This window comes from Saccopteryx leptura, chromosome 5 (genome assembly GCF_036850995.1).
Source record: "Saccopteryx leptura isolate mSacLep1 chromosome 5, mSacLep1_pri_phased_curated, whole genome shotgun sequence".
NCBI lineage: Eukaryota > Metazoa > Chordata > Mammalia > Chiroptera > Emballonuridae > Saccopteryx > Saccopteryx leptura.
The window spans coordinates 134,550,972-134,564,104 of NC_089507.1; positions in this window are offsets into that span (position 1 = coordinate 134,550,972).

The following is a 13,133-nucleotide window of genomic DNA, read 5'->3' on the forward strand; positions in this document are numbered from 1 at the left end:
CTACACGGGAAAGTGAAATAAAAGACAGGATAAACAAATGGGACTATATCAAACTAAAAAGTTTTGCACAGCTAAAGACAATAAGAACAGAATAAAAAGACAATTGGAGAACATTTGTGACAATGTGTCCGATAAGGGGTTAATTACCAAAATTTATAAAGAACTTATAAATCTCCGACCTGGGCCAGTTCACTCCTCTTTAGGCAACCTGGTGGTCCCCCGCTCCCGGGAGGTCACCATATTGATGCCGAACTTAGTGCGGACACCCAATCGGCATAGCGCACTACAGCCCAAAACTCCTGGGCTCAAGTGATCCTCCCGCCTCAGCCTCCCGAGTAGCTGGGACTACAGGCACGCGCCACCACACCCGGCAAGAATTTGTAAATCTCAACACCAGGAAGACAAACCATCCAATCCAAAAATGAGCAAAAGAAATAAATGAACACTTTTCCAAAGAGGACATATAAATGGCCGATAGGCATATGAAAAAATGCTCAACATCACTAATCATTAGAGAAATGCAAATTAAAACCACAATGAGATATCACCTCACACCAGTCAGAATGACGCTCATCAACAAAACAACACAGAATAAGTGCTGGTGAGGATGTGGAGAAAAGGGAACCCTCCTGCACTGCTGGTGGGAATGCAGACTGGTGCAGCCAATGTGAAAAACAGTATGGAGATTCCTCAAAAAATTAAAAACTGAACTACCTTTTGACCCAGCTATCTTGATAATTTGACTTTGGGTGAGAAGTATGCAACATAATCAAATGTCAAAATAATCTGGAGAGCCTGACCTGTGGTGGCGCAGTGGATAAAGCGTCAACCTGGAAATGCTGAGGTTGCCAGTTCGAAACCCTGGGCTTGCCTGGTCAAGGCACATATGGGAGTTTATGCTTCCAGCTCCTCCCCCTTCTCTCTCTGTTTCTCTCCCCTCTAAAAATAAATAAATAAAAAATAATAATAATCTGGAGATGTTTTCTCTGAACATATGTACCCTGATTTATCAATGTCACTGCATTAAAATTAATAATAAAAAAATAAGAGATACTAAATAAGATAATAACAAAATTTATAACATGTATGCTCTTCTTTAAATCTCTTTAAAAGATTTATAATTCTGTAAAGCAAAATTATAACTCTGTACTGTTGTTTTGTGAAAGCAATATGTACAACCAAATAGCCCCCCCCAAAGAGATAGGGCTGTTTATAAATAATACTTATTTACCTCAGTGAAACTACATTTGTATAAATCTGAAGTAGAGTTTGATAAAAATGTCGAATACATAATAGGAGAAAGAACTCTAGAATAAATTTTTTTAAAAAACTCACAAAAGTAGTGTAAAAATTATAATATTAATATGAACTATTAAGTAATTATTATGTATATCATAATAATTAATTAATTTAATTAACTAAAATATTTATATAATGCAAGACAAAGAAGTAAAGGAGAAATAGAAAAATAAAGACATAAGACCTCTAAAAGATAAAATAAGATGACAAATGTAATTCTAAATTTATCAGTAAAAGGAAATATTATTTTCAATAATTCAACCAGAAGGCAAAGATTTAAAAGGCTGCATCAAGTGACAAGATCCAACAATATGCTATCTACATCAGACATACTTAAGATTTAAAAATACAAAAGGCAGGAAATAAAAGGAGGAAGAAGATATGAAAATGTCAAATATAAAAATGTGAGAATGGTGATGCTAATATGATACAAAAGACTTTGAAACAAAATCAGTGTCACTAGAGATAAAGCATAACATTTTATAATAATGAAGGGTTGAAACACCAGGAAAATATAATAATTTAAAATACATATGCAAGTGATAACAGATTCTCAAAATGCATGAGGCAAAAAGGTACAGAATAAAAAGAAAAAATAAACAATTTAACAGTAATAGTTGGTGAATTAATACTCCACTTTTAATAATGAGAAGAATAAAGAGATGAAAGATCAACAATAGAAGACATGAACAACACTATAAATCAATTAGACCAAGCAGATATCTGAAGAACACTCTATCAAAGCAGTATTCACATACTTTTCAAGTGCACATGCAAATTCTGTAAGATAAGCTATATGCTAGGCAATTAAACAATGTAAAATACATTTTAAATTATTGAAATTATACAAAGTGTATTTTTGATGAAAATAAAAAATTAGAAATGGCTAATAAAAATAAAATTGGGAATTTACCACTTTGTAAAAATTAAACACAGTCTTTAGTAACCAATGGGTAAATAAATAAATCAAAGCAAATATATAAGTAGATTCATATGGACTAAAATAAAAATACAACATATCACATTTTATAAGATGTAGCTAAATTAATGCTTATAAAAAATTAAACCTATAAATATGTATATAAAAAGGAAGATCTCAAGTCACTGTATTCTATTTTAAATTTGGAGTTAAAAATGAGCAAATTAAAGCAAGCAAAAAGAAGAAAATAATAAAGTTAAGAGAAGAAATTAATAAAATGGAGAACAGAGAAGCTAAAGAAAAAAATTAATGAACCTAAGTTGATTCTATAAAAATATAAACAAAATTTGCAAATCTTTGGCTAAATTGACAAATAAAAAAGAATGGAAGCCTGATTGGTGGTAGTGCAATGGATAGCGTGTTGACCTGGGACAATAAGGTACTAGGTTAGAAACCTGGAGGTCACCGTCTTGAGCGTGAGCTCATCTGGCTTGAGTGCAGGGTCACTGACTTGAGCAAGCGATCATTGATATGATCCCATGGTCTCTGGCCTGAGCCCAAGGTTGCTGGCTTGAGCAAGAGGTTAAAGCAAAATAATTAACAACCTGAAACCATCAATACACAGAAACATTTATAATTAAATATGGTCTATCCAAGTAATTTATGAATTGTTTTATGTTAGTATATACATAAATTATATCCACCACAATGTAAACATAAAAAGCAATACTCAACCTTATAAGATAAAGTAGAGAGCTTTAAGCCAAAGGTAATAGATACTATTTTATAATCAAGAGACAGGTAGAGCCCTGGCCATTTGGTTCAGTGGATAGAATGTTGGCCCGATGTATAGATGTCCTGGATTTGATTGCTGGTCAGGGCACACAGAAGAAGTGACCATCTGCTTCTTTCTCACTCCCTCTCCTCCTTCTCTCTCTCTTTCCCTCTCACAGCCAGTGGCTCAATTTGTTCAAGCAGCAGCCAGGCACTGTGGATAGCTTGGTTGTTTCAAGGATTGGCCCTAGATGGGATTGTAGGTTGGATCCTGGTTAGGGTGCATGTGAGAGTTTGTCTCTCTATCTCCTTCTCTCTCATTTAAAAAGAGAAAAAGAGAGACAGAGAGAGGTAGATTTAAATTTAAATATCAAGTTTTTATTGAAAAATCAGTTTGTAAAACAATGATGACCCATAGTATAGGTGGAAGTATATATTTATACAATACCATTATGCATTTGACAAAATTGGGTAAAATTATATTTTGGGACCACAGCAGTTCCACTCTTAGTTATATGTCAGTAGAGAAATTCTTGCATATGCTTACTAAAGATATGTTTGTGAATATTCTTAGCATCTTTATAAAGCAAAACTGTTTACCAAAAAGAATGTTAATAAATTGTGATATATTCATATAATTTAATAATATATACTAATCATAGAAATTTTTTCATAATATAGAACTTTAATATTTAGTAATTTAAATAACCATTTATTATTATTATAATTATTATTAAGTGAGAGCAAGGGAGGCAGAGAGACAGACTCCCACATGTGTCTCAACAGAGATCCTCCTGCTCTTGGAAGACCTCCTATGGGGCAATGCTCTCTCCATCAGGGGTGTTGTTCCATTGCTCAGCAACCAAGCTACTTTTAGCACATGAGGTGGTGGCCAGGAAGCCATCCCTCAGCTCATGGAGCCAACATGCGGTAGCCAATAGAGCCATGGCTGCAGGAGGGGATAAAATAAAGAGAGAAAAGAGAGTGTGGAAGGGGTGGAGAAGCAGATGGTTGCTTCTCCTGTGTGCCTTGACTGGGAAGTGAACCCGGGACTTCCACAGGCCAGGTTGGCACTGTACCACTGAGCCATACAACCAGGGCCAAATAATCATTTATTATGTTCTTGGTACTCATGAGGTGGGTCAGGACTTGGACAAAGCATAGGAAAAAGTTTATCTCTTCTCTATCTTATCTGAGGCCTCAGTTAGTTGACTGGAAGGCTGGGGGTTTATTATCAAAAAGCATGCTCATTCCAAAGTCCACTGAGTCTTGCTGTCATCTAATCATGTGGGTTACTCTCCATGTATATTTCCACATGCACTAATTTTGGTTTCTTAATTTCATATTTGCTGGTTTCTCTTGAGCAAGCATATTAAAATTGAGAGTAGAATGAAACATGAATTTTTCTTCTATAATTATTTTTTTAATTTAGACAATTAATTTTTAATGAGGTGACATTGATCAATCAAGGTACATAGATTCAGAGAAAACATCTCCAGGTCATTTTGACATTTGATTAAGTTGCATATCCATCACCCAAGGTCAAACCGTCTTCTGTCACCTCCTATTTGTTTATTTTTTGTGCTCCTAACCTCCTCCCACTCCCTCCCTCTCTTCTCTTTTTCTCCACCTGGTAACCACCACACTCTTGTCCAAGTCCATGAGTCTCAATTTTGTGTCCCATCTATGTATGGAATTATACAGTTCTTAGTTTTTTTCTGATTTACGTATTTCACTCAGCATAATGTTATCAAGGTCCATCCATGTTATTGTAAATGGTCTGATGTCATCATTTCTTATGGCTGAGTAGTATTTCATAGTATATATGTACCACATCTTCTTTATCCAATCGCCTATTGAAGGGCTTTTTGGTTGTTTCCATGTCTTGGCCACTGTGAAAAATGTTGCAATGAACATGGGGCTGCATGTGTCTTATACGCACCAATATATCTGAGTTTCGAGGGTATACACCCAGTAGAGGGATTGCTGGGTCATATGGTAGTTCTGTTCTTAATTTTTTGAGGAACCATCATACTTTCTTCCATAATGGTTGTACTACTTTACATTTCCAACAATGGTGAATGAGGGTTTCTTTTTCTCCACAGCCTCTCCAACACTTGTTACCTGTCTTGTTGATAATAGCTAATCTAACAGGTGTGAGGTGGTATCTCATAGTAGTTTTGATTTGCATTTCTCTAATAGCTAGTGCAGATGAGCATCTTTTCATATATCTGTTGGCCATTTGTATTTCTTCCTGGGAGAAGTGTCTGTTCATGTCCTCTTTCCATTTTTTTATTGGACTGCTTGCTTGTTTGTTGTTGAGTTTTGTGAGTTCTTTGTATAGTTTGGATATTAGGCCCTTATCTATGCTGTTGTTTAAAATATCATCTCTCATTTAGTTGGCTGTCTGTTTTATTGTCAGTTTCTCTTGCTGTGCAGAAGCTTCTTAGTCTGATATAGTCCCATTCATTTATCTTTGCCTTCACTTCTCTTGCCTTTGGAGTCAAATTTATAAAATGCTCTTTATGGCCAAAGTCCATGAATTTAGTACCTATGTTTTCTTCTATGTAATGTGTTGTTTTAGGTCTTATATTTAGGTATTTGATCCATTTTGAATTAATTTTAGTACAAGGGGACAAACTGTAGTTGAGTTTTTTTCTTTTACATATGGCTTTCCAGTTTTCCCAGCACCATTTATTGAAGAGGCTTTCTTTTCTCCATTGTGTGTTGTTGGCTCCTTTATCAAATATTATTTGACCATATATATGTGGTTTCATTTCTGGGTTCTCTATTCTGTTCCATTGGTCTGAGTGTCTATTTTTTCTGCCAATACCATGCTGTTTTAATTATCTTGGCTGTATAATATAATTTGAAGTCAGGTATTGTAATGACCCTAGCTTTGTGTTTCTTAGGATTACTTTGCCTATTTGGGGTTTTTTATAATTTTATATAAACTTGATAATTTTTTGTTCCATTTCTTTAGAAATGACATTGGAATTTTGATGGAAATTGCATTAAATTTGTATATTGCTTTGGGTAATATGGTCATTTTGACTATAGAGTGTGTCCGTAAAGTCATGGTGCACTTTTGACCAGTTACAGGAAAGCAACAAAAGATGATAGAAATGTGAAATCTGCACCAAATAAAAGGAAAACTCTCCCAGTTTCATAACTATTCAGTGCAGTTCGATGTGGGCTCACACACAGATTTTTTAGGGCTCTTTAGGTAGCTATCCCGTATAACCTCTACAGACTCATCACTGACTGATGGCCTACCAGAACGGGGTTTCTCCACCAAACTGCCGGTTTCCTTCAACTGCTTATCCCACCCAGTAGTGTTATTCCTACGTGGTGGTGCTTCGTTATAAACGTGCTGATATTCACGTTGCACTCTGGTCATGGATTTGAATTTAGCAAGCCACAGAACACACTGAACTTTCCTCTGTACCATCCACATCTCAACTGGCATGGCCGTGGGCTGCTCTGCTATATACACTGTGTTATGTCATCATCTGCACATGCGCACATGCTGCCACATCATCCTACAGAAACTGGGAGGGTTTTCCTTTTATTTGGTGCCGATTTCACATTTCTATCATCTTTTGTTGCTTTCCTGTGACCAGTCAAAAGTGCACCATGACTTTATGGACACACTCTATTTATTCTTCCTATCTGAAGGAAAAGACCCTGCACAAATATAAACAATAGTTAACTTCAGAGCAGGGGTTACCTGGAGACAAGATATCTTGGATCTTGGTAACTATAACAGGAGACTCGCCTGGGGTTACTTGAATGCAAGTACACAGGGTTTTTGGAGGAAGACCCAAGAACCAGATGTCCTTTATGATTGATAAACTCTGAGACTCTGACTCTTCTTGTGTCCTTGATCATGAAAAAAAACAATAGACGTGCAGGATTGGGGATGGTACGGATGGGAAAAAAGGCTTTTTAGCTTTCTAGTTTGATCTGCTGATCTGTTCTTTTGGAACTCAATAAATATGCAATGGCGCAGTTTCTCAGGGCAGATTCTGCCTATGAGTTTCAGCCCTCTGCTTATACTACATTTATCTGATGTGTCTTATTTCTTGCAAATTAGAACCATAAAGAATCCTAACACCTATCCAAGAACAAGAAATATTTTTTCATTTTATTGTATCTTTTTTGATTTCCCTTAACAGTACTTTGTAGTTTTTGTTATATAGGTCCTTTACCTTCTTTGTTATGTTTATTTCTAGGTATTTTATTTATTTTTTTGTTGCAACCATAAAGGATTATTTTTTTGAGTTTGTTTTCCAATGTTTCATTGTTGGCCTATAGGAAGGCAATAGATTCCTGTATATTAATTTTGTATCCTGCGACCTTACTGTATTGGTTTATTGTTTCTAATAGTCTTTTTGTGGAGTCTTTGGGGGTTTTGATGTATAGGATCATATCATCTGCAAAAAGTGAAACCTTTACTTCTTCTTTCCCAATATGAATGCCTTTCATTTCTTTCTCTTCTCTGATTGCTCTGGCTAGAACTCACTATGTTGAATAAGAGTGAAGAGAGTGGGCAACACTGTCTTGTTCCTGATTGTAGAGGAAAAGTCCACAGTATTATGCCATTTAATATGTTAGCTGATGGTTTGTCATAAATGGCCTTTATTATGCTGAGATATTTTCCTTCTATACCTATTTTGTTGAGTGTTTTAAACATAAAATGGTATCGTATTTTATCAAATGCTTTTTCTGCATCTATTGTTGGGATCATATGGTTTTTGTTCTCTGTTTTGTTGATATGATGATGTGTTACTTTAACTGTTTTACATATGTTGAATCATCCTTGAGATTCTGGGATGAATCCTATTTGATCATGATAAATTATTTTTTTAATATATAGTTGTATTTGATTTGCTAGTATTTTGTTTAGTATTTTAGCATCTGTATTTATTAGAGGTATTGGTCTGTAGTTTTTTGTTGTTGTTGTTGTTATGTTCTTGCCAGATTTTGGTGTGAGGGTTAAGTTGGTCTCATAAAATGTGTTTGAAAGTATTGCTTCTTCATCAGTTTTTTGGAAGACTTTGAGTAGAATAAGAACCAAGTCTCTCTGAGTGTTTGATACAATTCACTAGTATAGCCATCTGTCCCTGGACTTTTATTGTTTGGAAGGTTTTTGATAGTTATTTGTATTTCCTCCCTGCTTATGGGTCTATTTTGGCTATCTATTTCTTCATGACTCAGTCTAGGAAGATGATATTGTTCTAGAAATTTATCTATTTTTCTATTGTTCTAGAAATTTAAATTTGGTGGCATATAATTTTTTATAGTATTCTACCATAATTCTTTGTATATCTATGATATCTGTGGTAATTTCTCCTCTTTCATTTTAGATTTTGTTTATATGAGTACTTTCTGTTCTTTCCTTATTGAGTCTTGTCAAGGGTTTGTCAGTTTTGTTGATCTTTTCAAAGAACTAGATTCTTGTTTAATTGATTTTTTTCTATAGTTTTTCTGTTCTCTATTCCATTTATTTCTGGTCTGATTTTTACTATTTCTTTTCTTCCCCTGGTTTTGGTCTGCCTTTGTTCTTCTTTTTCTAGTTCCTTAAAATGTGAAGTTGAGTTGTTTACTTGTTTGTTCATATAGGCCTGTAGTGATATGGACTTCCCTTTTATTACTGTTTTTGCTGCATCCCAGAGATTCTGATAAGTGGTATTTTCATTTTTGTTTGTCTGTATGTATCTTTTGATCTCTGCTTTTCTTTCTTCTGTGACCCACTTATTTTTTAGAAGAATGTTGTTTAATTTTCATATTTTTGTGGGCTTGTTTACTTATTTTGCAGTTGAATTCTAGTTTCAAAGTTTTATGGTCAGAAAATATACTTGGTATAATTTCAATCTTTCTGAATTTGTTGATGTTAGCTTTGTGGCCCAACATATGATCAATTCTTGAGAATGTTCCATGTACACTGGAGAAAAATGTATGCTCTGGCATTCTGAGATGAAATATCCTATAGATGTCTATCATATCCAATTGTTCTAGTATCTTGTTTAAGGTTGATATTTTTTATTGATTTTCTGTTTGGATGAACGATCTAGAGTCATCAGTGGTGTACTGAGGTCTCCATGTATGATTGTATTTTTGTTGGTTTTTATTTTTAAGTCAGTTAGTAGATGTCTTATATAATTGGTTTGGTGCATCTATATTAATAAGTGATTATCAATGTCCCCTTTATCATTATGAAAATGATCATCTTTGTCTCTGATTACTTTTGCTGTCTTACAGTCAGCATTGTTAGATATGAGTATAGCTACACCTGCTTTTCTTTGGATGTTATTTGCTTGGAGAATCACTTTCCAATGTTTCACTTTGAGTTTGTTTTTATCCTTGCAGCTTAGGTGTGTTTCTTAAAGGCAGCATACAGTTGGATTTTCTTTTTTAATCCATTCTTCTACTGTGTCTTTTTATTGGTGAGTTCAATCCATTTACATTTAGTGTAATTATTGACAGTTGAGGATTTCCTACTGCCATTTTATATATTGATTTCTGATAGCTCTGTGTAGTGTTTGGTACTTCTCTTTTGTTTTTGTCATTTGTTTTTGTTTGGTTGTGTTTCATACTTCTTTCCTCTCTTTCTTTTTCTTTTTTTTTTTTTAAATGAATTTTTATTAATGGTAATGGGATGACATTAATAAATCAGGGTACATATATTCAAAGAAAACATGTCTAGGTTATTTTGTCATTAGATTATGTTGCATACCCCTCGCCCAAAGTCAGATTGTCCTTCGCCATCCTCTATCTAGTTCTCTGTGCCCCTCCCCCTCCCCCTAACTCTCCCCCTATCCTCCCTCCCCCCACCCCTGGTAACCACCACACTCTTGTCCATGTCTCTTAGTCTCATTTTTATGTTCCACCAATGTATGGAATCATGTAGTTCTTGTTTTTTTCTGATTTACTTATTTCACTCCTTATAATGTTATCAAGATCTCACCATTTTGCTGTAAATGATCTGATGTCATCATTTCTTATGGCTGAGTAATATTCCATAGTGTATATGTGCCACATCTTCTTTATCCAGTCTTCTATTGAAGGGCTTTTTGGTTGTTTCCATGTCTTGGCCACTGTGAACAGTGCTGCAATGAACATGGGGCTACATGTGTCTTCATGTATCAATGTTTCTGAGCTTTTGGGGTATATACCCAGTAGAGGGATTGCTGGGTCATAAGGTAGTTCTATTTGCAGTTTTTCCTCCATAATGGTTGTCCCACCAACAGTAAATGAGGGTTCCTTTTTCTCCACAGCCTCTCCAACATTTGCTATTACCCGTCTTGTTGATAATAGCTAATCTAACAGGGGTGAGGTGGTATCTCATTGTAGTTTTGATTTGCATTTCCCTAATAACTAATGAAGCTGAGCATCTTTTCATATATCTGTTGGCCATTTGTATCTTTTCCTGGGAGAAGTGTCTATTCATGTCCTCTTCCCATTTTTTTATTGGATTGTTTGTTTGTTTGTTGTTGAGTTTTATGAGTTCTTTGTAAATTTTGGATATTAGGCCCTTATCTGAGCTGTTGTTTGAAAATATCATTTCCCATTTAGTTGGCTGTCTGTTTACTTTTATATCAGTTTCTCTTGCTGAGCAAAAACTTCTTAGTCTGATGTAGTCCCATTCATTTATCTTTGCCTTCACTTCTCTTGCCATTGGAGTCAAGTTCATAAAATGTTCTTTAAAACCCAGGTCCATGAGTTTAGTACCTATGTCTTCTTCTATGTACTTTATTGTTTCAGGTCTTATATTTAGGTCTTTGCTCCATTTTGAATTAATTTTAGTACACGGGGACAGGCTGTAGTCGAGTTTCATTCTTTTGCATGTGGCTTTCCAGTTTTCCCAACACCATTTGTTGAAGAGGCTTTCTTTTCTCCATTGTGTGTTGTTGGACCCTTTATCAAAGATTATTTGACCATATATATGTGGTTTTATTTCTGGGCTTTCTATTCTGTTCCATTGGTCTGAGTGTCTATTTTTCTGCCAATACCATGCTGTTTTGATTATCGTGGCCCTATAATATAGTTTAAAGTCAGGTATTGTAATGCCCCCAGCTTCATTCTTTTTCCTTAGGATTGTTTTGGCTATTCGGGGTTTTTTATAGTTCCATATAAATCTGATGATTTTTTGTTCCATTTCTTTAAAAAATCTCATAGGGATTTTGATGGGAATTGCATTAAATTTGTATATTGCTTTGGGTAATATGGCCATTTTGATTATATTTATTCTTCCTATCCAAGAACAAGGAATATTTTTCCATCTCATTGTATCTTTTTCGATTTCCCTTAATAATGCTTTGTAATTTTCATTATATAGGTCCTTTACATTCTTTGTTATGTTTATTCCTAGGTATTTTATTTTTTTTGTTGCAATCGTGAAGGGGATTATTTTTTTGAGTTCGTTTTCTAATATTTCATTGTTGGCATAGAGAAAGGCTATGGACTTCTGTATGTTAATTTTGTATCCTGAGACCTTACTGTATCGGTTTATTGTTTCTAATAATATTTTTGTGGAGTCCTTTGGGTTTTCGATGTATAGGATCATATCATCAGCAAAAAGTGATACCTTTACTTCTTCTTTTCCGATATGGATGCCTTTTATTTCTTTGTCTTGTCTGATTGCTCTGGCCAGAACTTCTAGCACCACGTTAAATAAGAGTGGAGAGAGTGGACAACCCTGTCTTGTTCCTGATTTAAGGTAGAAAGTCCTCAGTTTTATGCCGTTTAAAATGATGTTGGCTGATGGTATATCATATATGGCCTTTATCATGTTGAGATATTTTCCTTCTATACCCATTTTGTTTAGAGTCTTAAACATAAAATTGTGTTGTATTTTATCAAAAGCCTTTTCTGCATCTATTGATAAGATCATGTGGTTTTTGTTCTTTGTTTTGTTGATATGGTGTATTACGTTAACCGTTTTACGTATGTTGAACCATCCTTGAGATTCTGGGATGAATCCCACTTGATCATGATGTATTATTTTTTTAATATGTTGTTGTATTCGGTTTGCCAGTAATTTGTTTAGAATTTTAGCATCTGTATTCATTAGAGATATTGGTCTGTAGTTTTCTTTCTTTGTGCCATGCTTGCCAGGTTTTGGTATGAGGGTTATGTTGGCCTCATAAAATGTGTTTGGAAGTATTGCTTCTTCTTCAATTTTTTGGAAGACTTTGAGTAGAATAGGAACCAAGTCTTCTTTGAATGTTTGATAGAATTCACTAGCATAACCGTCTGGGCCTGGACTTTTATTTTTGGGGAGGTTTTTAATAGTTTTTTCTATTTCCTCCCTGCTGATTGGTCTGTTTAGGCTTTCTGCTTCTTCATGACTCAGTCTAGGAAGGTTGTATTGTTCTAGGAATTTATCCATTTCTTCTAGATTGTTGTATTTGGTGGCATATAATTTTTCATAGTATTCTACAATAATTCTTTGTATATCTATGATGTCTGTGGTGATCTCTCCTCTTTCATTTTGGATTTTATTTATTTGAGTCCTGTGCCTTTTTTCCTTGGTGCGTCTTGCCAAGGGTTTGTCAATTTTGTTGATCTTTTCAAAGAACCAGCTCCTTGTTTTATTGATTTTTTCTATAGTTTTTCTGTTCTCTATTTCATTTATTTCTGCTCTGATTTTGATTATCTCCTTTCTTCGGCTGGTTTTGGGTTGTCTTTGTTCTTCTTTTTCTAGTTCCTTAAGGTGTGAAGTTAAGTGGTTTACTTCGGCTCTCTCTTGTTTGTTCATATAGGCCTGAAGTGATATGAACTTTCCTCTTATTACTGCTTTTGCTGCATCCCAGAGATTCTGATATGTCGTATTGTCATTTTCATTTGTCTGTATATATCTTTTGATCTCTGCACTTATTTCTTCTTTGACCCATTCATTTTTTAGAAGTATGTTGTTTAGTTTCCACATTTTTGTGGGTTTTTCCCCCTCTGTTTTGCAGTTGAATTCTAGTTTCAAGGCTTTATGATCAGAAAATATGCTTGGTACAATTTCAATTTTTCTAAATTTGCTGATATTGTCTTTGTGGCCCAACATATGGTCAATTCTTGAGAATGTTCCATGTACACTAGAGAAAAATGTATACTCTGTCGCTTTGGGATGAAGTGTCCTGTAGAT